This window comes from Nelumbo lutea, chromosome 1 (assembly GCF_056320005.1).
Source record: "Nelumbo lutea isolate HS-2025 chromosome 1, American lotus-T2T, whole genome shotgun sequence".
Lineage (NCBI taxonomy): Eukaryota > Viridiplantae > Streptophyta > Magnoliopsida > Proteales > Nelumbonaceae > Nelumbo > Nelumbo lutea.
In genome coordinates, this window is record NC_142684.1 from 173,099,624 (window position 1) to 173,125,515 (window position 25,892).

At 38.1% G+C, this 25,892-nt stretch overlaps 1 pseudogene across 1 annotated transcript; it reads right to left on the reverse strand.

Moving 5' to 3' along the window:
• Positions 1–709: 709 nt before the first annotated feature.
• On the reverse strand, positions 710–25,374 carry LOC148879249 (protein XRI1-like; annotated as a pseudogene). Its single transcript, XR_016104157.1, has 7 exons — positions 23,209–25,374; positions 4,285–23,053; positions 3,478–3,966; positions 2,265–2,364; positions 2,138–2,178; positions 1,959–2,042; positions 710–1,868 (listed from the first exon to the last, which is right to left on the reverse strand). The product of XR_016104157.1 is annotated as a protein XRI1-like (transcript).
• Between the last annotated feature and the right edge of the window lie 518 nt (positions 25,375–25,892).

The following is a 25,892-nucleotide window of genomic DNA, read 5'->3' on the forward strand; positions in this document are numbered from 1 at the left end:
CCTTCACTGAATATTTACACAACTTTCAATCATAGTGCAACTTTTGGTCAATAAACATAGATGGACTTATAGTTAATGATGGCATACTATGTTTCTCAGCAATTTTCTTGTGACTACATCAACAAGTTTGATTGTCCAGAAAATGAGAGAATGAGAAATGTTCTAGATTTTACCATGAAAGTCCTAAAATAAGCATTTGGTCAGCCTACGAAAGTAGATAAAACCCATTTCTCAAAAAAAGAAAAAAATAAAAAAAAAAGAAGAGTGGAGAGAACCCACAGTAGTGGGCCCCATCCCTGCAACTATTTCGAAATTGCCATGTTTTTGCCCAATTAAGCGTTTTCAAGAAAAGAAATATTTTCTTTCCTCCTATTCTTTACATTCTTCTACTTTCTCACTTTTTTATATTCTATAAGAACCAAATGAAGTCCATAAGACCAAGTTCTGGACAAGATTTATCGTCATGATTTTATAGTCCTCAAACAGCCAAATCTCATCTTATTTTTCCCTTGAAAAGTCCAAACAGATCTTATAACAAACATCAAAGTAGCATAGCAAAATATTTGTAAAACTAATAAGGAGCACAAAGACATAACAAGGCTACAAGATTAACCGAGTAAAGGTACTCTGAACTTTGCACATTATGAAATATGGTGAAAGCACAATTATAACTTGCCAAAGACATTAAGATCCTTGCTCTAGTTTTGAATTGCATACATAAACATCAGCTGCGATCTCACTCCTAAAAACCACTTTAATATAAACACATTAAATTGTTGGATGAATACCAACAACTATCCTTCAAAAAGCCCCAACGTCAACTTTTAAACTGGCCTCAGAAATTAAACAAAATAACCCTCACAACAAAAATAATGGGGAGAGAAGCCACAGAAAACGGGGTGGAAATAAAAGAAAACTTATACGTTTAGCTTTTGGTTCTCATTATTTCATGTTACACAATCTGACCGCTCCCTGTTGGAGGATGATCTGGCTTCCAGTCGGACAACGAGGTAGGTAAATCTGCAAAATGAGACAAGAACCCGGGGCGGCTAGCCCGGCGAGGTTGCTCCGATGCTTAAGTTAGTAAGTTGTTTGCGAGCTAAAATAGCTTTGGAAATGTAGAGAGCTAGAGAGCTGAGAAATCACGCGTACCTTGTGCCCTCGAGGTTAGAGCCTTTATATAGTTGAGTCCTCGCGGGTTTTGCAAATCGGTTCCGGGATCTTTGTCACGATGGGATCCGTTTCCGATAATGTTACCAACTGATAAGGCTTATCAATTCCTCCTAAACCGAGCGGGGAGGAGATAAGGCTCACCGTTATGCGGTGTGATTCCGCGAGGTTCGAGGTCTATTGGAGAGATTCTTGGGGTCGCCACGTAGTGGTCTGGGTCAGTATCCCCGAGGTGATACATTTTAGTTCCGAACTGGACTAAATGCCAAAGTGCCTTGAGTCCAAGGTGGCCATCTCCTGAGGTGGTTTAATGCTGAAGTGGTTGGGTGTCCGAGCTCAACTGTTGCGAACTAGGCATGTCGGGCTGAACTGTCATCTCTTGGTCAGATCGCGTCCACGTGTCCCCTTTTTACTAGGTCGGGCCAAATCACCTTTCATCATTTGTAATGCTACCTTTGCCTCCTTCCATGCGAATTTTGGTTTTAACAACTAAAGGCTTTCCGGAAAAGGCTGAAGTGGGGTAAGAAGCATAAGAGTCATCATCAATATTGTGCTTTGACTTTGATGGTGGTGTGTGTATCCTCTGGTTTATGTCATTCAGAGTTACATTTACATGGATCCCACAGGGTTTAATGAGGGCAAATGGATAAGCACAGAAGAAGCAAGTTTTGTGGGCATCCGCATGTACAATTTCCTTCCTATATATGTCAAATAGGAACTCTAAAATTGAAATCTTTTGAAATCTGAACAGGACAAAGTAAAATTAAAGACTGCAAACAGATTAGTACCTTCAAAAACATTCCTTGGAGATGGGGTCGCACATTCTTGCACAATATTAGGTTCTTCTACTTCAGGAGGGGTGTTGCAGAACTCTAGGGAGAAAAATATTATATGTCGAAAATTTTTAGTTAACATAGCATTAAATAAATCAAATTATTGATTAATTGAATGAAGTTATATGAAATACCTGAAATATCAAGTTGCTCATCAAGCAATCCAGACAAATTGCTGCAGCCCATGCACATCGAAAGAAAAATTATTCAAATGAAGGTGCAAACTGATTGCATAAAAATGTAAAGTTGAAAGAAGCATACATATCATCAGAGCTAAAATGCATCTCCACATCATTAAAGCAATTGGCAAGCCACCCCCCACATGATTGATCTAGGCCCTCATTCCCAGAGGTAAACCTATCTACTTGCACCAATGAAATAATTAGAATAGCCTTCACTTCAGCTTAACAATATTCATGTGACAACAGAAGTTAAGCATTATCATTATAATCTGTACACCGATCACATTAAAGCAAAAATTCAGAATTATTATTGCTTAGGCAATAGGGAGAGATATGTTTGTTTTATTTCATAATTTTTTATTTTGATCCTTTGAAATGTAGAAAGAGGGCAAGCATTAGCACCACTTCAGATGGGAAGGAAGAAGTTTTAGGGAGAAGGAAAGGGCTTGGAATTGCAGTCATGTCTATCTTAGAGTATGAGGACTGATAATTAAAATCTGTAAATAAGTGCAGATTTGGAATACAATTTGCCTATGGCTATCAGCTGATAATTAAGAGGCTTAAAAGAAGCCACCCCACTTTCAATGTTAAATGTAGATATGGAGTTTCAACCATTGGATAAATTGAGAGAAATTTAATAAAGCTTTTTGGCAATCGAGGAAATTTAGAAATGAACAAAAATATTTGTTAACTACTATATAAATGATTGAATAAAAGAAATTTTTTTTGAATTATATTATACTCTGTCAAACAAAATGATACCTATTCTTCTTTTGTTGTCTTTTTTTTTTTGGAGTGTGAAGAGCAATATAATACTTCAGTCATCAAAACACTCTACTTGTTATTGAAAAGGATTGCATTCACTTCTCTGTTGTCCTTCCACTCTTAACTTTCTCAAATTCAATGTCCTCAATGCCAGTACTTACGAGCTTCACAAATTTGCTGGGAATTGGATTTTCATGCAAGGTCCCACATATTGAAACTACAGAAATTCTCAGCTTACAATGGAGAAATGAGGTGTGCATCAATCAGATCAAACAATTCATCCCCTATATCAAATCCAAGCATTCTACCCATGTCCCTTGTCTTCAACTTGGACTTTTGAATTTTATGTTGCTTCAACCAAGAGTACACATTAAAAGCTTTCTACATTGCAAAGAATTCCAATGCCTCTGGGTTGAATACAACACCCATTCTCATGCTCATCTGCCAAAAGAAACTTGGGACCTTAGGAATCTAATGAATTGTCTAGCAAGCAAATAAGTTAATCAACTTAATCAGTAATGCAGTACCTGGTGAGGAACCAACATGGCTGCATAGCGAGGAAGTGCTCTGGCCCGCCAGTCCAATACAACAAGCAACCATGGATAAGAAGAATCAAGCCTCACAAATCATAGTCTTATATCTGGGAATTCAGATAGTTCACGTGGATCATATGGACCATCTCTTGTATAATTTGTTGTAAAACCAACTTTCCGTTCAAGAAGCTCTTTTGGCTCTGCACAGACACCATCTGCAGGCATTTTCCCGGTGGAATTCTTGGAAATTCCATTACAAGTTAAAATATGTAAATTTGGAAAAACAGTTTTCAGTGAACATAAAGAGTTCAGATTCTTGGGCTGAAGCCTCACAGAGTAAGAAGTCACAAACGGATGCTTACCTACCTGATGAAAGTGAGCTAATTACTGGTGAAATGTCGAGACGCTGAATGCTATCATTATCTATAACTATGTCAAAATACCCTTCTGTGGGAGGCCTTGGGGGTTCCACCTTCGGAGTATCTGAAAACCAAAGTTCAATATAGTTAAATATAGTGAAACTCATGGTTTCTAATATGAGTCTCAGTAACCATTTATCTTCTGTGTCATCTGACATTGTTATTGGATCTGTTACAATTCTGTGTAAGCCTAGTAAACTGACACAGCTTTAGACCTATGAAATTCTAAATTTACAGTTACTTGCTTGATTTATATTCGGCTTGCAAAGAGCTATAACAAATTCAAACTGGGGAACACTGTTTTAATCATTTTATAAAATTGAACAAAGCAGAGATGTGTTTTAAGACATACTGTAAGAGAGAGAGAACCAAGAGCAGGTACCCGAGAGTAGCATATATGTGCCAATTACACATGCTTCCCTGCTTGAAATGATCGATCAATTATGACCCTCTAAAGCATCCATCCTTTAGAAGGCCAATACTATTTAAGAATTTGTAAACTTTTCAATGATCTCGGTCAGAGTACGAATTTGGTTGACGTTGAGAAGAAGAGCATTGCATGCCTTCTCTTTGACGGCTTTCTGAATCCTCTTTGGGTTGGTAACCAAGAGATCATCTCCCACAATCTGCGCTTGTTCTCCAATTTCACATGTTAGCTTGTTGTAGTGTTCCCACTCATCTTGGTCAAATGGATAATCAATGGATACAATTGGGTATTCAGAAACAAATGATTTGTAGAGATCCTTGAGGGCATCTCCAGAGATCTTCTGTGAGCCATTATTATTATCTTCCTTGAAGTTTAGGTCATACATTTTGTCCTTCTGATAAAATTCAGAAGTGGCAACATCCATGCCAATAACAACCTGGACTGTGTTACCAGATTTACCAATGGCTGTATTGAGAAACTCAAGACCTTCCTTGTTCTCCTGAATGTTAGGAGCAAAGCCTCCTTAGTCACCAACATTCGTGGCATCTTGACCATACATCTTTTTTATCACACCCTTCAAATTCTGATATACTTGAGAACCCATTTTCATGGATTATTTGAAGGATGAACCAACCAATGTAAACCAGCCAATTGTTACTTCCTGAGCCAAATCCTTTATCTAAATGGTATACTGGAGGACTAACATCCAAACAAACTGCAAAGAATTGTGAACTTGAAGGTAATATATAGTAACAACCAAAGAGAGGGAAAAATTCTCTAGGAGTTCAAACCTTTTACCTATCACCATTGAAGGGCAGGAAAGGAGAGAGGAAAATAAAAGAAAAGCAATAAAATTTATTACCTGCACCCTTAGCTACAACAGATTTAACATAACTAATCTACACATATATTCGATTCACCTTCAATGTGATCAGTGTACAGGTTATAAATTTCGGCACTGATCTTGCATAAACCATTATGTGCACGTTAATCGTAGTCAAAACAAGGGAGATACTACGAAATGCAAAATATACACATTCAAAATAAAAATTGGAGAAAAAAACCGATCATTAAATGTTACTCCTAAACATACTCATTCACTCCTCAACCCCACCCTTGAAGTGTCAATATAATGTAGCTTTTTCCCTAAAACACTAACGAAAAATATGAATTGTCAAACTATTATCACTAAACCTACCCTGTTCCCTCTATATCTGCAACAGCAATTGGGGAAAGGGGCTTTTTAGTTTTTACCATTTTATGAATAGAGAAAAAATCATGAAGCAAATTGGAACAAAAAGCTATCTACAATGATGATAGTGAAGAATGATGGTATAAAAAGGCATTCTATGTGTAGGAAATGCAGTGCCAAGTTAAATGTCAAACCCATATACCGGTTTTAGCATAAACAATTTGGGTCTCTTGCAATTTCATGGACATTTGGTATTAAATTTACTATAGATAATATGAAATTGATAAATTTAAATAAACCTGAAAAAATTTCCCTCAAGAGAACTTGGATTATTATTATTTCATTTTGTATTTGAAAATTTATGCTTCTGTCATTAATCAAAGTATGTCATGTAGATGCAAAGCACCAAAGTGACTCTTCAATAATCAGCATTCTCTTACCTGGCTCATTGCATAGATTTAAGAGGGCTAGATCTGCAAATAGGTTCCTTTACCTTAAGTCAAAATAAAGATGCAACCAACAACTTTCATGCAGTAAACAAGATTGGAGAAGGTGGTTTTGGATCTGTTTACAAGGTACCCTACTTACACAGCCTATACAATGTTTGGTAAAATATCAGTTGGGTTTATTTGCATGCCATTACTCCTTTCTTCTAAATCAAAGCAAGGAAAGTGAATTTGTAAATGAGATTAGCATGATTTCTGGATTGCAACACCCGAATCTTGCTAAACTTCATGTTGTTGTATCGAATAAGACCATTTGGGGAATTGCTGCCCCTTCAAAATTCAAAATTTTCTATTGGATGGTCACAAGGGAGAAGTACCTCACAAAGTAAATGCTGAGAGTCTGAAAGTTTTACGAGGATAGCTTGAAGAGAAGCCATAATTCCGGGGTGAGACCTTTGGCTTTGTGGAACTGAGACTTGTTCCCTCCAACGACTGGTTTTACTCCACTGAGACCTGTGGGAACTTTATTTCTTCATCACCAAGTCTGCAACATAGGAATCTTTATTTGTTTTTAGAGTTTCTTCATTTCCGGAAGTATGACCCCCATCCCAACTTCTGATGCTGGGATTCCGGAGACCTAGAATTTCCCAATCTTGACTAAAGATGTTAGGTTCCTACTTTACCTCTATGGTCTATGCCATTTTTTAGTTGGTTTTAAATTTTTATAAATATACTCTAGCACATGCTTATTATTAAGTTCAATGCTATCTTACGACATTCAATGCTGTTATCCAACAAAGTTGTGCTGAAACCAAGGAGTTAGGGGCTGGGCGGGGCTGCGCCAAACTGAGCTTAGCACCTATAATAAGGGTTATAGCCCAGGCCCAACCCGCAGACCCCAAGCCTGAAATATAAACCTGGGCCTGGTCCAGTCTTCAAGGCCTATGTCTTTCAGAACACCATAGAAGTATCATAGTATAACCGTGTGTATTTTTCAATGCTCTATAGCATTTTGTTAGGGTCGAACAAAATGAAATGGGGTCTTGACATGTGTAAAGGAGCTAATGAAACCTTAATACAATGAGCCCTTGAAAGAAGATGGTACTAACCTTGTCAATATATCTTCAAAATAGGTTGGGTAAATCAGCTGATGGACAATGAACTTCACAAAATCTGGATTTTAAAGGACTAAAAGGAGATATAAAAATAATGTCTAGAACAATGAAATCTGTAATGTTAAATATTAATTCAAAACAATTATTCCTAATTATCAAAAAATTAATGAATTCCATGATCGTTGTTGAAAGGGAAGTCATCCCAAATGCCTTCCTTATTAAGAATGCCCTTTAGTAGGTGTTAGAATTCTTTTCGCTACATATAGATTTAATATATGGCACAGATACGGTTATAGCTTTCTGGGATTCTGAATTTTGTTAAAGCATGTACTTTGTCATACTATATGACTCAGTTGATGAAGCATTAGCATAATTGTTTTGAACTCTTTGATATGTCTGTTCCAGTGGTATGTATAATGTTGGTTTCAAATATGGCTACTTGACAACCATCAGGTGCCCCCCATAAGGGAAAATAAATCCAGCAACAAAGAAAAAGTAATTATGCTGCATTAAAGGCATGCAATTTTTTTTGTGTATTTTTATATGTTTTTAATCCAGCATTATTTTGTGTATTTCTATATGTTTATAATTTATATTATTTTAACAAAAAATATAAAAATAATTCTTCTATGACTTGGAACAATGGTTGGGTTGGTCCTCATGGATTTTATTCAAAAAAAACAAAAGAATAAGAAAAAGAAAACCATCACCTAGGCAATAAGGCACTCCCCTGTTGCTTAGTATTGCCTTGGCACCTTGAAAAATATGGGTGGTCTTCAAATCTAATTATGGTATGTTTTGGTCTTAGTGTTTCCCTACTGATTGTGCAGACGATACTAAAACTAAGTTAATGCCTTCTTTATAGATTCCCAGATAGGAAAACAAAGCCACCATGTGTTGTCATGGAAAATGATTCAATAAATGCCATTAAATGGGGCATAAAGCCAAAAGTGTGGGTAAAAGCACATGATATGTTTTCCATTTCTTAACAAATCAAGAGAAACATTAGCTAAGGTTTTTGGAATGAAGGTTACTTTGATCAGTTGATCTCAGAGCAAGAAGAATGAAGAAAATGAACCACTTGGAGCAGACTTGAGTTTAGTCAGCAGAGACCATGAACTGATGGATATTAGATTGGTATTTTACACCGTTAGCCCAGACACAATAACAAATGGCCAACAGATCAAAGACGGCCATACTTTAGTTTCTGCAGGAGGCCACTTTGAACTCGGCTTCTTCGGTCCCAACTTGAACCTTAAGAATCGCTATGTTGGAATATGGTATAATAGAGTACCTGTGAAAACAGTAGTATGGGTTGCTACCAGGGACAGACCTGTTATAGATTCTTCAGGGATTTTGATGATCAACAATGAAGGGAAACTTGTATGATATTCCATAATCTAATGGATTATGAAAGCACATTTTGTGTAATGGACAGGAGAGGTGGGTATATCATGATAACTTATGGTTCTGCTACCAGAAGTAATACAAGTGTAAAGCTTTCGGATGATGGAAATATTATATTGGTATAAGAAAATTCAGATAAGCAAGTGGTTTTATGGCAGAGCTTTGATTATCCCACTGATACATTTTTACCAGGCATGAAACTTGGGCGGAATTTGAACAGCAAACATAATCATTTTCTGACATAATGGAGAAGTGCAGAATATCCTTCATCTGGAGTATATACTTTTGGAGCAGACCCAAATGGAACGACCCAGTTCTTCATTTGGCAGTATTTATTAACAGTGTTTTCATTAATATTTAATACTATTTTCAATATATTTGATAACTACAGTAAATATAGTATTTTAACAATATATTTGATAAACAATATTTTAATAATTAACAATATTTTATTAATTAACAGTATCTTCAGTATATTCGATAATTACAGTAAATATAGCATTTTAACAGTATATTTTAGCAGGCTACAAGCTAACAGTATCTTCAGTATATTTGACCCAGCTTTAGGCTCCAAGCTAACAGTATATTCAGTATTTTTTATAATTATAAATATAGTAAATATTAACAGTATATTTGAGCAGGCTAAGTTCAAAAACATAGTGCTGAAAGTGGACTTGAAAGTAATAAAAAGATGGCTACAGGATGAAGTGCAAGGAGCAAAGCAGTATTGGTACACATTGAAAGAGAAAATGGAGATAATTTTCATTTATATTGGAGCAATTAATTATTGTATGTAAACTGAAAAGTATGGGGCTGAGAAGTTGCAGCTAGCCAAACAAAAAGGGATTGCTTGAATAGCATTCTTTCATTAAAATCAATAAATCTTCTAAAGCTACCTGTAAAAAAAATAGTTCATCAAAACTGCCATCAGGTTCCTAGAAGGCTAAGGCTACAAAAAATGGTCAAAGGGATAATCCAAATGCCGGAACAGAACATTCAAATCATGAGGCTGAATCTGAAGAATGGAACTCCTGGGTAACCCTGTGTAAGGTTATATCCAGACTAATGAAAATCAAAGAAGAATGAGGGAAAGATTACATTAAAAGCTGTTTTCTCACCAAGGCCAAGTTAATTATAAATTCAAGAGTACTAGCCCAGACCCAGCTTTAGGCTCCTAGAACAATTCAAAGAAAAAAGTAAACTCAAGAAACCTCCCTGTCCCATTAATTGTGACTCTGGTACTCACAGAGGAACAAGGAAGGAATCATACATAAGAGTCTGATCCTTTGGCCGGTCTGCAAGGAGTACCCTTATTTTTGAGAAAAGGAAACTTTCATTAAAAGAAGGGAAGGATATACAAGATATATATGATAATGATCAATCAGAAGCAAAACAATAACGAAACAAAAAGCCTTTCCTACCCATTAAAGAGGATGTTCTATATTGCTGCAAAAAAAGTCCCTACCCACCCCAGATTACACAAGAGTATCTGCTACTGAGTTCAAATTCCTAGGAATCCAACTGAAGACACAATGGATCTGAGATTGAATAACACTGATTTCATTGATCTGATGAGAGAATCTCCAAGGCCCCTCCTGATGATTTAACATCCAGCTTATGACCACCTTTGAATCACCTTCCTCCACAAACAAAGAGATGTTCAAGGATTTTACACACCTCAGCCCCGTTAGCAAGGCCTGTACCTTAGCTTCAACCACTTCAGCCTCTCCAGTGGAACCATTGTAGGAACAAACTTGAGTGCATAGAGACGTGAAAATTCTGCCACCTATACCAGCCTGACGTCTGTGATCTAGTATACTATAGCAGCTGCCATAAAACTGGAGAATGAAGTCTGTAGGAGGTGGGCAAGATATGGTGAGCCCACATAGATATTGTGATTCTAAACATAAACTTGAAAGGGGGGATTTAGACTTGGAAGAACAGTCACTTTAATGAAAAAAAAGGACTAAAGTTGAATCTCTTGGACAAGATATGGTGAGCCCACATAGATACTTATGGTATGAAGACCCTGAACTCGCCCCCTATTCTAATTCCCAATTCATGATAATGTATTTCTTTTCTTCCCATTTGAACAGATAAGTCTTGATACTGCCACTTTTGGGGGTGGAGGGGAGGGGGGAAAATTTTATGTTTCATTTTTCTTTTCAAGTTAAGACAAAGATAAACCAGTTTTTGGATTGCTGGACAATTGTTTTACCATATTTTCTCCCTGTTTCTTACAATTCATCTACTTTATTTTTTAAGGGTCAATAGAAAGAAGGTACTTAATCCTTTATATAAGCCAAAAACAGTATGCATCTATCATTTCATGGTTCGTTGAAGGTCTATGGCTCTATGTATCTGTAACTTACAATCTCTTCTTCTTTGACCAACTTTTGAAGCTCATAACAAGAACTCTGGGCAACAGGTCTGGACAAAAACCAATATCGGTTATTTACAGGGGAAGAATAAAGACAATGTCTCTTTTCTCATGTTGGATATTGATGTTCCTCCTCATATTCATGCATATTCTCTAATCCAATTCAAGTCAAATTACAACTTGGTGATGGATAAAAACAAAGTGGGAATCATTAAAGAACACCCCAACTTTATAGTTGCTTGTCCCAACTTGCAAGCTGAGTGAATCTAAGACAATTCCTAGCGAATTTCCTCTCTCCAATTGCTACTATGTATTGTTATCCAACGAGCACAGAAACTTCTCAGTGCCCATGCTGTGGCTGCACTTTCTGTATATTCTACATCCTTTCATAGCTATGTTCATTTAGATATTTTGTACAGATAATAAATAACCAAATACCTGTATTAAGGGTGGTATAATGTTTTGGATATATCAATTTTTCTACACCTTGTCCAGCCTTGTCCAGTTGTCCCTGCTATATCTGGGTAACATATGTACGTACCTTTTACTCATGCATGCATACCTATGTGTGTTTTGACTCTTGAAAGTGGGTTAATATATTTCACTTATAGTCAAATATTTCTTTGGACATTCTTTCTGTAGTAGAAACTCTTAGGATGATTTGATTTTGTTTTTACTTGGAGATGGTGGTATTCCAGAAAACGGAGAAGCCAAAGAAAGAGCTTGAAAGCATAAGCATTTCGTTTCTTGAATTATAATCATAGAGAACAACCTTCAGACTCCAAAGCTTTTTATCACAAAATAGGAATTGGTTTCTTTCAGGCTCAGGGATGCTAGAGGTGTCCTTAATATTTGAAGAATCTTTTTTTTTGGTGCAAAGCACATGAGATCCATAAAGGAAAGGGGGATGCCAATTGTCAAGTTATAGGGATATGAGTAGGGTGTCAGTGGCTTGGGTTGGGTTAAGTGGTAAACCGGCTTTTACCCGACCCTATTGGGTTAGGATTGGATCAGTCTTAATCAGGTTGAATGCCAGTGGTTAGGTACAAGTAGAGATGCCCAGTAAGGTTAAAGTAGAAAGGATAAACCACCTCTTATTGACTTATTAGCTTGCATTGCAGGTATGGAACCACTTTTTCCTCTTTGGGGCATCATGGACATCTCCTTTAAATATCTTATTTTTCCCTGCACGTTTGTTCTTTTATTACCTAAAAAGGCAGAAAATTGTATGGCATTGCACAAGGGCATCCATTTTATGGACCCTAGAGGTTAGAGTACTACAAGAATACTCGAGAAAAAAGAATAAAATGTACATCCCCCCTTTTTTTATTTTAATGAAAGTCTGCCTTTCTCAAAAATATTCCTGGGTGGCTGGGTAGTTATCACCATAGTGAGAATAACAAATTGTATTTTGTTATATGAAAAATTAAAAGGTGTTATAATTGGTGATCTAGGCAACCAAGATGCATTAGGCATAGGAGTGGTGAGAGATAATGGGGGCCAGTGGTGTATGTCAATCTGCTAACTTTCACTCAAGGTCTAACATTTGCTTCCATGAACATCTGGACAGACCTGATTGTTTAAGGTGGCTGCCTAGTATGCTTTTCTTTGGCTGAGGTTAGGGGAAGAGACACCTTGGGTATACAGGTTTCTACTCTGGAGAAGCAAGAAAAATCAGTAGCAGCATGAACTGCTCCCTCAGGTGGGTCTGAAGAGCTGCTAATTGATTGGTCGATTCTTTAGCAATAATAGGGGTTGCACAGGAGAATCTTTGTAGGGAATTTCTGGGCTGGGGAATGATGTGTAAAGATGGTAATTATAAATGCAAGTTGGTCTGGTCAGCCTTGGGCTGTTTTGTATTAAATAACTTGCTATCAGAATTTTTTGTGGTAAGGAAATTCTCTTTTCTTCAATAAAGTTCAATGTTTCCATTGACTATCCAAAAGGAACAGGAAAAACTTTACAACTATAAAAGTTCAGGTTTCTGGACATGGCCGATGCCATTTCCTGCCATGCCCTTGCCATATCTGGGTAATATAGCTTTCTACCTTCATAGTGATCCTCCCCAACCTATTTGTTTCCTTATTTATTTCATCATTTTGGTCATTTAGATTAATTTGCTTACAATGACCTGTTGTTGCAATTTCAGAAACCTAGACAATAGCCCCTGCTTTCTCTTGGATATTCACAGAAACCTCACTTTTGAACTAGGGAAGTTTTTTCAGTCATTTACCTGCTGGTCTGGCATCATCTAAAGTTGACAAAATATCATCACTGAATGACGAAGTATCTGCATTTTCAAAGTTGGGTTGAACAAGAAACTACACCATCATCAAGGAAAAAGTTCAATTGAAAGTTTTTGTTTGGAAAGTTGCAGGGAGAGGTTTGGTAATTTAATAGTTGAAAGTTTTGGAAACTACAAAGTTCTATAGCAAAATTCAATTGACCTTAGGAAGCTCATAGTGATACTTGTTCTGTAAGGTTTTGTGAACAGTAGGATGAACAATGGAGGAGGATAATTCAGTTTAAGCATGGTGTGAGAAATATGGTTTGGGAGCCTGGAGCTGCTTTCCAAACTTGTGACTGTTCCGTTTGGAAGTGATGGGAAGTCATCAGCTTATCATGTGCTTTGAAGATGAATTCCTGAATTTGTTGGAAAGGTCTGGTTTTGCAAGTTGAAAGCTCTAAAAGGCCCAAGATTTAAAAATACGTTCTATATTCTAGTTTAACTTTTAAAGTTATATGCTGTTCTTTTTTTATGAAAATGAACAGCTTGAGCCTCTAATGCTGGCCTAGGTAAGCCTATCTGCACCCATTTGCAAGTTGACAGGACTTTTTCTTCTTTTTGGGGTTGATGCCTTATCACCCATTGTAATCTCCTTTCTTGCCTCTTTCTAATAAAATTAAATGAATTAATCTAAAGTCATCGTATTGAATATTCAGGTTGATTCTGAATCAATTATTGTTGGTAGGGCTGCTATTGGAAATCTGTTGGGTGGAATTGGCTACTTCTATGGCCAGTCAAATGTTGCCATTCCAAAAGATTCAAATGTAAGTTGTGAAATTCTGTAATTTTCATTTATCATTAAGTTGGAGCTGCATGTCACTGTTTACTGCCTAACCTGCCTAACCATATATGTGGAAGCTGCATTTTTTGGAATCCCTTAGAAACAAAACTTCTCCCACTTGTTAGAAACTTTTATTGCCTTATTCCTTGAATAAGGTTCTGACACAGGAGCTTGATGGTTCAATTTTAGTTGTATGTAAAAGGAGTTGTTATATGCAGAATTGTCAATTTTCTGAATAAGTGATTATCACTCTGATTTGTAAGTTTAAGTTATTACCTAAAACAGATCTGTTGGAGACATTTAAAATTATTTTGGAACCTAGCCGTCAACTCATTAGTACATGCATATAGCTAGACAAAGGGATTTTTCCATCTGAATTTCTTCTCTTTTATCTGGATTAGCTATTATATCCTGATGCATTCCTGCTTCATTGTGTGGTTTAAACCAAAGCAAATTGTTGAGATGAGGTTTTGTTGAAGCAACCTCATCTGCTTTGTAATTTTCATCATATACCTTGATAAATCAGACTGAGTGTTTGCTTTTGCAGATTAAAAATGGTCATAACTTTGTTCCATATTGGCCAGCAGAACTTTATACAGCTGTTCCAAGCAGATCATTCTTCCCAAGGGGGTTCTTATGGGATGAAGGTTTCCATCAATTAATGATCTGGTTAGTCACCTCCTATTCTCAGAATTTATTGAAATGGTGTTTTATTTCCTTCATCTTCAAGTGCTTACTTTTTTAGTTTGGGAGTTCTACAGTGATATCATTTACCTCATTGATTTATTTTGTGCACTTATGAGAATCTTTACCTTGGAAAGGTGTTGGGATATCCGAATCTGCTTGGACATCATTTGACATTGGTTAGACCTAATGAATATTGATGGATGGATACCCCCTGAACAAATTTTGAGTGCTGAAGCTCTAAGGTGATTTACATAATCTTGCAATAAGATTTGTATATTGTGTAGCACAGTAGAAGGTAAAATCAAACCTTACTCATCAATGAACTTGACCATGAAGGATTTTTTGGAATATTTGCAGTAAAGTGCCAGAGGAATTTGCTCTTAGGTATCCCACAAATGGAAATCCACCAACTTTATTTCTGATACAGGAGGTAACAGGAAGATTGTTCAAGATGTTGTGGAGGATGGTGGTGGTTCTGGTGGTTGTTGGAGCATTGCTGTGGGTGATCAATTCCCTGGGACTTGTGATCAAGAGGGTGTTGAATCTCCCGTGGCCTGTGACAACTCAGAGGCTCAGAAGGATGCTGATTTGCCAATTCAAAAAAGTTTTTCTATTTCAGTGGAGTTGCTTCTGACTGGTTCATAGGAGAACAAATGAACAATGAAGGGGTGGATAGTGAACTGGGGGATGGGAAGGAAGTTCATGAGAAAGTTCACGTTCTTTGTCTGATCAGCGAAGAAGATGGAGGTGGTTCTCCAAGACTTCAAGTTATCAGTCTCCTAATTTCTACATGATTTGTAGGTGGGTTCAGTTTGATAGATCAAAGCAAGTTATAGTAAATTACCTATAAGTGATCAATCTCCTCCTGGTTTCTACATGATTGTAGGTGGATTAAGTTTGACAGATAAAAGCAGGCTATGTGTAGAAAACTCAAGGCAAAGGCAGACACATGAAGAGAGACAGTTGTAGAGATGATCACATTATTCTTAAACAAAACTCTTGTATTGCTTGGGGTCTTTAGAACAATGTTACTATATCATCTCCAAGTCTCCAAGTGATGAATCCCGTCCTAGAGGGCTTGAGGGAAAGCAAAATTACTCCTATATCATATTGCTCACTTATCTATTCAACTGATATGGACAAGCTGTATTTTGTGTAGAGATTGAGTTAAGAGTGTGTATTGTATTGTATTACTATAGTCTTGTTGTTATTTTCTGTTATTTATTGGAAAATAATAATGATTAATAATTGTAGAGAAGATGGGCCGAATGGCCCATAGGCTGTTACTTTATATTATCTTTATGTTCTTCTCTGTAATGGGCCTTATTCTGGGCCCATACTCTTCTATGTTCCTTTTTTTGTAATTTCTTGTCCAACAAAGGACCTTTCTTGTAATTACTCAAATATTAACTTAATAAAAGAGTATTAGTGTGTTAGAGAGCGGATTAGTTCGAACTCATCCTCTAACTCTCCTTGCCACAGCTCTCTCTCTCTCTCTCTTCTTCTCTAATCTTCTCTTGTTAGTTTTCTGGTTTTCTTGCACAGTCCCATACTTCTAGGACTGTTTTTCAACTTGGTATCAGAGCGAGACTGAGGCTGGTGTGGCTCTCATGTGGTTGTAGTCCAGCCGACTGCATGAGGGTGTTTTAGGGCTGGAAGTTTAGACTCACTTGCCTGACTCTTGGAGGTCATTGAAGGGTGCCCAAGACTCTATTCGCTTGGAGATTAGTTCGGTAACCAGGAAGAATCAGAGAGATAGATTGTTCGGCCTGATTTGAAGCTCAAATCAGAGATTCATACGACTGTAAGTTGCTTCAGTTATTGCTGAGTTGTTGCTGGGTTATTTTTCTGATTTGAGGAGCTATTAAAGTACTTGAAACTCCTCTATATCTGCTCTACTGTTCAGCTGTTGTTGGACTGGTTTTACTTAGAGATTTCTGGGTTATTTTCTTATCTTATTGGACTGCCAAGTGGCCGAAACTTGTTTGGGCTCAGTGGTACGAGTCTCTACTTTAGTTCAGCTACTTGGACCTATACGGAGTGTTTTTGAAGTGATTTATGCTAGTTAACAGTGAAGTGTTGATTGCTGCATACATAGTGTTTGTAAAAAGGCCTCTTAAGTACTGTGAATTATATTTTTTGTTCTCTTTGGGGAAATATTGTTGGGAACCAAGAATACATAGTGTTTGGAAGTCGGCTGATTGTTCCTTGAAGGCTGAATCAGGCCTTCTTCTTCTTGAAAGTGCTGCCACCGAACTTGGTTCTCACGGCTATCAGGCCTGAACTGAGTTTGTGAGTTGTTGTGTTTGTTGTTGATTCAACTCAATCTGAGTTCTTTAAAATCAGTATACTATTGGTGGCTTGCCGAAACCCTAATTGAAGTTGTTACATAATAGACTTCTCAGAAATTGAGAACAAGAGTACTGCTGAATATGGACATACTTCTGGAACTACAACTGATTCCTTGTTGGCTGTAACTATAGTTAAACTGGATGGAACCAATTATTTGGCCTGGTCACAATCCGTAAAAATTCATATTTTCAATAGAGGAAAGTGGGGGTTTATCTCTGGGAGCAAGAAAGCTCCCCCAGTGGATGATCCCTCTTATGAGAAATGGGTGCAAGAGAATTACACAGTGATTGGGTGGCTTGTAAATTCAATGCAGCCATAGATTAATCAGCATTATCACTGGATGAATTCGGCTAAGGAAATCTGGGATAGTGCTGCAGAAACGTACTCCCAAAAACTGAATGTAGCCAGAGCCTATAAACTAAGGAGTAATGTGAAGAATCTGAGACAGGGGGAGAAATCCCTTGCAGCATATTTCTCCACCTTGAAATCTCTGTGGCAAGAAATTGATCTAATAGAGGCAGTGACATGGGATACTCCCAATGATGCAGAGACCTACCGGAAATTAGTTGAAAGGAACAGGGTTTTTGAGTTACTAACTGGGCTAAACCCTAAATATGACATCACAAAACAAAATATTCTGTCCAAGGAAAGTGTCTCACTATCACAAGCATATGCTTTAGTCAGTAGTTAAGAAAGCAGAAGACAGGTACAGGTACAAGGAGTTGGCACTAATGCATTTGCAAATATGGGGGTTAAACCCAAAGGAGTTATAGGGGCTCCCAGTGGCACTGGAAAGAAAGAGGTTGTCTATGAATACTACAAGAAGCCAAAGCACACCAAGGACAAGTACTGGAAATTACATCCCGGACTTGTTCCTGCTCGATTTCAGAAGAAAAATGATGGTAGGAAGACAGGGAGTGCAAATGCAGCCACAGGTATAGATGCTGAAATTGAGTCCGCCTGTGCACAATTGGCAGCCATGAAGGCTGAGTATGAATAGTTTGGAAAGATGATCAGCCATCTTGAAGGAGTGACCTCATCATCCAACCCTTCAGAAAATTCAAGCACCACTGCATTTGCTCACTCAGGTATAAAGGCTTTTGCTAACCATGCAACCACCTCAGGTAATCCTAAGATCCCTTGGATCATAGACTCAGGTGCTTCTGATCACATGACCAATCTTTCTACTTTGTTTGTTTCATATGATTTGCTTCCTGGTCATGACAAAATCACCTTAGCTGATGGCTCTCTTGCCACTATTTTTGGAAAGGGAACTATCAAGACTGCAAACTCTTTACTCCTATCCTCCACCCTTCATGTACCTAGATTGAATACTAATTTGTTATCTGTAAGTAGCTTAACCAAATCATTGAATTGTTGTGTAACATTTTTTTCCTTCTCATTGTGTTTCTCAGGACCTGAAGTCTCGAAAGGTGATTGGGAGTGGCCATGAAGCGAATGGAATATACATGCTTGACACTCCTGGACAATGCATTGATCATCCTAAGAATGCTACATTTGGATCTACCTTGTCAGAGTCAGCCAGTCGAATCATGTTGAGTCATTGTCGTTTGGGTCATTTGTCTTTTTCTGCTTTAAGTCATCTATTTCCTGAACTGTTTAAGGGAGTCAATGTGTCCAGTCTTAATTGTGAGTCTTGTCAGTTATCAAAGCATTATAGAAACAGTTACCCTTTGGGCAATAAATGATCATCTTCTCTTTTTAATATTGTGCACTCTGATGTGTGGGGGCCTTACCACTTATCTTCTATGAGGGCCTACAGATATTTCATCCTGCTTATTGATGACTTTTCTAGATTCACTTGGATATACCTAATGAAATCTCGTGAAGAAGTTCTAAGACTTGTGAGGCAATTTCATGAATTTGTTTTAACTCAGTTTAATATCATAATCAAGATTTTCAGATCTAACAATGCTAAAGAGTATTTTGAGAAGAGTTTATCCTTGTATCTCTCTGACATGGGAGTTGTTCATCAAAGTTCCTATGTTAGAACCCCTTAACAGAATGGAGTTGCTGAAAGAAAAAATAGGCATATTGTTGAAGTTACAATGAGCCTTTTGTTTGCCTCACATGTTCCCACAAGATTTTGGAGTGATGTTGTTCTCACTGCTACCTATCTCATAAACTGTATGCCATCTAGGGTTCTAGGGTTTAAATCCCCCTTTAGTCTTCTTCATCCAGACAATGATCCATTCCCGATTCCTCTCCGTGCGTTTAGTTGCACCTGTTATGTTCACATTCCAAGTGTCCAGAGACATAAGTTTGAACCAAAAGCCCACAAATGCATCTTCCTTGGTTATTCCCCCACACAAAAGGGTTATTGTTGTTTTGATCCAAAGACTGACACTCAATATGTCTCCATGGATGTTACCTTTGATGAACTTTCTCCTTTTTATGGATCCTCTCAGGAAGGACATTGTCAACAGGGGGAGAGTTTGTCACAAGTGTTTGCTCTTCCTCTCCCTGTCCCAGTTGAGTCTCTTGATAGGCCTGTGTCCTCACAAAATGAATCAAGGAAGAACTAGTCACTTCATTCTTCTTGTCCTAGTACTCCTATCTCTTTACCTCCTCGTCCTACCCACAATTCCAAGGTGTATCAAAGGCAAAGGTCTAGGAATGAGCAGGTTGTTTCTCTTACAACAAATGAGCCTCATACACTTCCAATCGCAAATGAGACAACAGGTGTTGTTTTAACCTCTTTGGAACCATCTTTCTCGGATCTTGATGTTCCTATTGCTATCAGGAAAGGAAAACGGAAGTGCACTGCACACTGCATTTCCAAACACCTTTCTTATGACCTACTTTCTCCTTCATACTTTGCCTATCTCTCTTCAGTTGCTTCTAACCCTATTCCTAGATCTGTGTCAGAATCTCTTAAGATTCCAAAATAGAGAGATGCCATGCAATCTGAGATGGATGCCCTACACAAAAATGATACTTGAGAAGTGGTGGATTTGCCTGAAGGGAAGGATCCGGTTGGTTGCAAGTGGGTCTTTACCATTAAATACCGGGTTGATGGGACTATTGAGAGGTATAAGGCAGACTGGTTGCCAAAGGGTACACACAGACGTATGGGATTGATTACTTGGAGACCTGTGCTCCTGTTGCGAAAATGACATCTGTGAGAGTTCTCTTATCTCTGGCAGCTCACTTTGATTGACCCCTTTATTAGTTGGATGTAAAGAATGCATTTCTGAATGGTGACTTACATGAGGAAGTCTATATGTCTCTCCCTCCAGGAATGTATAGAAATGAGATGCAAGGAAAGGTATGCAAATTGAAGAAATCTCTTTATGGCCTCAAACAGTCTCATAGAGCATGGTTTGAGAAATTTAGAACAGCACTTGTTAAATTTGGCTACACAGACACAATCAGATCATACTATTTGTGTGAAGAGAAATGAATCCCTGGCAGTCTATCTTATTGTGTATGTTGATGACATTGTTGTGACTGGTAATGATGCCTCAGGAATTCGTGCTCTTAAGTCTTTCCTTCGTACAGAATTTGAGATTAAGGATCTGGGGGAATTGAGATACTTCTTTGGCATTGAAGTTGCTAGATCCAAGAATGGGATTCTTATCTCCCAAAGGAAGTATGTCCTTGACTTGCTCTCTGAAACTGGGAAGATGGGTGCTAGACCAGCTACAACTCCTATTGATATGAGTCACAAACTGTCTGCTTCAGATGAGACATTGTTAGAAAACAAAGGGGTTTTTCAGAGACTTCTTGAGAAGCTTCTGTACCTGTGCATGACTCGGCCAGATATTACATATGTTGTTAGCTGTATCAGCCAATACATGCATGCACCTAGAGATACTCATATGGCAACTGCAGAACGAGTTTTGTGCTATTTGAAAGGCTCTCCGGGAAAAGGGATTTTGTTTACCAAGCATGGACATCTGAAACTCGAAGCCTATACTGATGCTGACTGGGCTAGAAATATTGATGACAGAAGATCCACTTCAGGGTATTGCAGTCTGGTGGCTGGTAATGTTGTCTCTTGGAAGAGCAAGAAACAATCAGTTGTGGCCCGATCCTCAGCAGAAGCAGAATACAAGGCCATGGCACATGGAGTCTCTGAACTGTTGTGGCTAAGGTCATTGATGGAAGAACTCGGGATTGATTATGACAAGCCAATGATGTTGTACTGTGATAATCAGGCTGCCATCAACATTGCCCACAACCCCGTACAACATGATCGAACTAAACATATTGAGGTTGATAGACACTTTATTCGAGAAAGAGTCTCTTCAGGTGAAATGTGTTTTCCGTTCATTACCTTTGAAGAACAATTAGCTGATTTCCTCACCAAAGGTCTTCCCCCAAGGCAAGGCTTCAGCATGACACTAGCAAGTTGGGCATGATTAACATCTATACTCAGCTTGAGGGGGAGTATAGAGAAGATGGGCCGAATGGCCCATAGGCTGTTACTTTATATTATCTTTATGTTCTTCTCTGTAATGGGCCTTATTCTGGGCCCATACTCTTCTATGTTCCTTTTTTTGTAATTTCTTGTCCAACTAAGGACCTCTCTTATAATTACTCAAAGATTAACTTAATAAAAGAGTATTAGAGTGTTAGAGGGAGGATTAGTTCGAACTCCTCATCCTCTAACTCTCCTTGCCGTAGCTCTCTCTCTCTCTCTCTTCTTCTCTAATATTCTCTTCTTAGTTTTCTGGTTTTCTTGCATAGTCCCATACATCTAGGACTGTTTTTCAACTATAATGATTATAGTAAAGAAAAAACGGTAAATTATTTGTTGTTATTTATTGGAAATGAGTAATGATTAATTTATTAATTAGTGATTAATATAATTGATGTTTCTGCAAGTGGGCTGATGTTAATAGTTGAAGTAAATCAATAACTCCTAGAAGTACAGTTAGATACAACTTGCAACTTACGCAAGTAGTCAATTTTGCTTCATGAGGCAGAGGACAAAGTAATCATGTATAATTAAGGTGTTTCTTAGCAGTTTTACATGAGGATCACTGTAAAATAGTGTTGTTCTACTACTTGTCTCTCTGAACTGCCTCCATAAGGTTTGTGCAATCACCATCAACCGTAAAATAGTGTTGTTCAGATCACTTGTGGCTAAAGCATCAGCCCTATCATTTACAATCACCATAATTAACATTTGTTTTCATTGCTTCTCTATTTGACATTTTCAGTATCATATTGTTGTATCAGGGATACAGCTGGTCTGAGAATAACTAATCTACTGAATTATTTTCACATTCTTCTTAGGAGTTTCATTTAAAGACATTAGAAAGGCCTATGCAGGCTGCATCCTCAGTTTATAAAATCAAATCTGACAAGGTGGGACACTAAAGCTTTTCAACTTCCAAGAGGCTTCAGCATCATCCCCCGATTGAATTATTAAGCAAGGTAAAATTTAAACTATACAAAACCAGATCTGCTGTAATGCGATCCTAGCTAAGCCTGTCTGCACCTACCTGAATCGGTTTCCCAACCTTTCCCTACCTTTTCTTTCAAATGAAAAACACACAACCTAAAGGTGGCAAACCTTGGAATTTCTTGCCAGCCTGCACTTAACTAAACCTACCAATGTTGGTTTTGCCTTAATTAAAATTTGGCATGGTTTATAGTTGAGTCATACCTGAAAATTAAATTATATATGTTAACTTGGTAGATTATCAAACAGGAGGCTTGGTCTGTTATGAATGAAAAGTAGTAGTCTTTTCTTCTTAGTTCTTACTACCTCAATAGTTATTAATTGATAATGAAGTAACCCCAGATTAATATTAGATCACTGAACTGATTGAATTGTCTAAAGCTGAAGAGGTTCACATTCACCCAACTAATTGACAGGTACCCGATAATGAATATCTACCAGAATAATGGACAATTTGCAAGTCTATATTTATTACTGCAAAAGCTGAAGGGTAGATACATCATTCTGGTAGATAATCATTGCCAAGTCCAAACCTTTGTCATCTAACTCCTAAAATAAGAAGCCAAGTCCAAACCTTTGTCATCTAACTCCTAAAATAAGAAGCCAAGTCCAAACCTTTCACAGAAAGCCAAATAAGCACAAACTGCACCAAAGATACACACAGTGACAATCTCAAAATATTTAACCATTTCCAATCCAAAAAAATAAATCAAGATATTTACCATAGATACATTATTCTGGTAGATAATCATTGCTGTTAAATTAAGAATTTTGAAACAGGATTGGGCAGAACATTACCTCTCGAAAATCCCCTGCTTCTTTGATCGAGTTGCTGTTTCACAAATGGGAGTTGTGCATACTCCAAGGCGTGGACAAATTCCATTTATATAGATTTCGAGATAACTGCACTCCCCATTCGTGAGAGAAATTGTTGGAGAGTTCGTGGGAGAGTTCATCCTCAAATGGACCAGTTCGTGGGAGATAACGTCTTCGTGGAGGATAGGGTACGAAGGACTAAGGGTTTGAGGGAGAACTCGAACAGGGAGAAACATAGTGGGAGAGTGTCTCAGCGTACCAAAATAATCGAAAATAATGTACCAAAATAGTGGAAGTTACAGTGTTCTTCCTCGGTTTCGAGAGAGAAACCGAAGAGGGAGAACGTACCAGAATAATCGGAAATAGCGGAAGTTACAGTGTTCATCCTCGATTCCGAAAGAGAAACCGAAGAGGGAAAACGTACCAAAATAATTGGAAATAGTGGAAGACGTTATCTCCCCTTACAGTCCCTTTGCGGGAAGAGGAGACATGTCTCTGCAAAGGCCAAAGGTCAATGTTCGTCAAGCTATTACATTCTTTACAATGGCCAGACGTTCATTAGGAAGTTTTGGCTGCTCAGCGATTCCAACGTGTCAACCATCTGGCCAACTATGAGAACGAGGTTTTCACATTTACCGTCGATTTCAAATTCATGGCATGGAGACGGTGTGCAATCCCATGATGGCAAAGTTGTACCTCGCTGAGTCTTTGATTTGACTCATCCACCGTTCGATACCGCCGGTCTACGACATCTTTAATGTCGGTTGCTTCGTCATGGTAAGGAGCATCGATGGGGACGGTTTTGGTGGCGCCGGGTTTCTTCATCCGAAACCTTGACCAGGAGAGACAGCTCTTTCATCTCCAGCCACCGGAGCTTCTGTTACTTTTTGCTGGTTTCACGTCGTCGGAGTCGAGGACTCGACCTTAGAACCCAAAGTGATACAAATTCTTGTGAAGGCGAAAAGATTATTTTACTCTTTATTCTTCTTCAAATTTTCAAAAGAAAATAAGAAAAAAGGAAAAGAAATGCTGAAATCAGTGGCTCTTAGTGATCTCAAGGAGACTTGCTCTTATACACTCAGAAAGGAAGGCGAGACTACTGGCACTTACTCAAATCCATCCAGCAAGCGGAGGTGCAAGAGTAGGCTGAAAAGCAGCAAGCGAAGCGTATGATTCATAGTGGTAAGTAAACCTAAGCTATCACATCTTGGAACGGCAACGGGAAGGCCTTCTTTGTCACTTTCTTTGTTAAGTTATCTAAAGTCTACGCAGATCAAACTCTTTTCGTTTTTATTAAGAGCAGCTATTGGGGATACCAAATAGCTCGTGCTAACTCTGAATATGATAGATAGATAGCAGCGTCAAGCATTCGTTGAATCTCATTTTCCCCTTCAGCATCTTTGGTCTGTAAATGGAAAAGGAATAGGCTCGGACTTCGATCACGGACCTGGACTAGGAATAGGCTTTGGATCCATAGGCCCTGGATATTCTATCGATGACTCCGGAATAGCATTTGTTGCCACCATTTTTCTGTGGGTCTCCACCGACTCGGAGAACGAAGGGATTCAGTAATGGCATTGATCTTGCTGGGTTCGTCCTCGGAGAACGAAGGGGAACCAATGTTGGTTTCCATTATTGCCTCGGCCGTACGACGACGACTATTTCATTCTCCGAGCTTCATACGTCTAAGATAAAAGTTGCAACGGAGCGGAAGTTACAGGTTGCAGACCGGTTTTAGACGGAAGTTGCAGCAGCGCTCCTCTGTTTTCGTTTGAAGGGGGTCATCGCCGCCGCCGCTACAATGGCGGATCTGAACACGGGCAATATGCCTTCTCGCTCTCACTTTCAATACCGACCTACCTCTCTCTCTCATCTTTCCGACCTTTTTTTCCACCCCTTTCCTTATTTACTTTTTGCATTTTGGATTGTTGTTCAGCATCATCTTCAAATTCTCGAACTCGACCTACGTCACAGCTGCAGCAAACGGTAGATTCTCCGGCAGGCCGAAGAAGGGAGAAACCAAAGAGTGAGGCAGGGGGATGTCTAAGAATGGAGACAGTGGGGGTTCAAGTATGAGGGGACGAGGGTAGAACTATTCAATTAATGAATGTTAACATGAAGTCACATATGCACAAATTGCAACGGAGCGCGTTAATGGATAGGAATAGGAATAGTGTTAGTCAATTTTCAAACAGTAAAAATATAGTAAAATAGGTAATTTGAAAAAAAATAATATATTGGTCAAACGTTTTTTTGTATAGCTTTGTGTTGAATTTTCCAAAATTTTAAGAAAGATTTTTGTTAAAAGTAAAACTTTAGGAGAAATTTTTATAATTGTCAGAATAAATAAATAAGGGAGGCTTTTATATTTTACCCAAAATAAATAGGATGTTTATATGCTATATCTTTTAAAAATAAATATAGAATAGATGTTTATAACTGAAAGTTGAATCTTCATTTAATATTTTAGCTTAGTTAGGGCCCTAAGCGCAAGCCCAAGCATCATTCAAAGTTGAGAGTTGAATTATGATGTCTATGTGCGTACTCCCGCACGTCTGGCCTGGCCCAACCCAATCCCAGACCCGGACATATATTATTAAATCACGGTGCAGTCCGGGTCCTATACCATGTTAATATCCTAGCAATACTCGGACCGGGTCCGGCTC